Genomic DNA, 1,762 nt, shown 5'->3' with positions numbered 1-1,762 from the left:
GAAGCAGATTGACGTGTGCTACGCATGCGGCCGAGTGGGGCACAGGATGGACGTGTGCCCAAATCCTCAAGACAAGATTTGCCGGGGCTGCGGTGTCGCCAAGCCCGGAGAAGACCACAAGTGCGTACCCAAGTGTGGCCTGTGCGGGGGGAAACATCTCACCGCCGACAAGGCTTGCAAGGCAAGATTCAAAACGCCTTACGTCGTCCGTCGACGGCGCTGGGAACGGCTCCGGGCGGAAGAAGACAACGAGGACAAAAAGCAAGGCAAAAGAGGTCCTACAGGGCGACCCCAACGTAGCGCCTCTTCGCAATGGGGCCGGTCCCAGACGCCGGTCCGCAACAGCAACGGCGGCGGCCGCCAGAGCCGCTCTCGATCGAAGTCACGATCCGGGGGCGGCGGCGGCGACGGCGGCAACCGCCGCCGGGAAACGGCGGGTCGAGGTTCGAGCGGAAGATCCAGGTCCCGGACCAAGTCCCGTTCGAGATCCAGGGCCGGTTCGAGATCCAGGGCCGGATCGAGACTCCGGGCCGAGTCTACCGGACGACGAGGGACAACCGCCGAGAAAAAGGTGGGCTGGACCGGCAGGTCTTCTGTCGCTCGGGTTAGCGAAACCGAATTCCCGCCCCTCACCCCCTCCCAACCCCTTAACCTAAGAGCTAGCCCGCAACGGGATTGCAATGAAGTAAAAGAGCTCAAGAAAGTCATAGAGCGGCAGAACGCTCAGATACAAGAGCAGAACGCCCAAATTAGGGCCTTAATGAGCAAAATCGATGCGCTAGCTAGCGGCAGCTCAGCAAACACGAGACCCCAAGGCGATAACAACACGGTGGAGAACGCCGGAGGAATGCGCAAGGTGCCGCGGAGGGACCCCCCGTCGCCCCGCTTAGGGCGGGATGCGGGGGTGGCACGGCCGGCGCAACAAGCGCCGAGCAACCAAGAAGCAATGGACTCCGAAGAAAGCACCGTCAACCGCGAGACGGCGACAGCGGCGGCGCAGATTCCAAAGGGAGGAGAGCTTACAGCGATCCTAACGGCCATCACCCAAATCAACGAGAAACTGAGCGCGATAGACGCCAGATTCGAGGCCCTCGAAGGCCAAGTGCGAATGCTGTCGATCAAACACGAACGGCTAGCGACCAAAGTAGCAACCCTTACCGCAAGGAACCGCTTCGCGTCCCTGAAGAAAGAACGGGCGGAAAAAATCAAGGCATCGATCGCGTGTAGGCGCGGCCGCCTAGAAACATCCGAAGAAGATGAAGCAGGGACCAAATAAGAAAAAGAAGACCAACGGGGGGGACGTTACAGTAATTTATCAATGGAACTGCCGGGGGATCCGCAACAAGGAGGCGGAACTGTTACTCCACATTGACGGGCTCGAACACAAGCCCGATGTAATAGCACTACAAGAAACGAACAGCAAGCCCAGACTCCCGGGATACGTGACGTACACGGACCCGACGGAGGAAGGGACAGCGGTGCTCGTCCGCAGCAACGTGGCGGCTACTCAACACGTCACGGCGCAGGGCGGATGCGAGCACACGCTCGTCGAGATTCACGCAAGAACAATTGGCAACACGGGAAATCTATACGTCATGAGCGCGTACTGCCGCCCGTCACAGAGGCAGTACGACTTTGATCGAGCCAGGCGAAAAGGTTGGCGGGGAGCAGGCCGCTCCTGATCCTCGGCGACTTCAACGCCCCTCACACAACGTGGGGGTACAAGTACCAATCGAAGAGGGGAAAAGCTCTAGCCAACACC

The sequence above is a fragment of the Haemaphysalis longicornis genome, unplaced genomic scaffold, assembly GCF_048455015.1.
Source record: "Haemaphysalis longicornis isolate Haplotype H1 unplaced genomic scaffold, Haemaphysalis longicornis Haplotype H1 scaffold_7, whole genome shotgun sequence".
NCBI classification, from domain to species: Eukaryota; Metazoa; Arthropoda; class Arachnida; order Ixodida; family Ixodidae; genus Haemaphysalis; species Haemaphysalis longicornis.
This window is presented reverse-complemented; position numbering follows the sequence as displayed.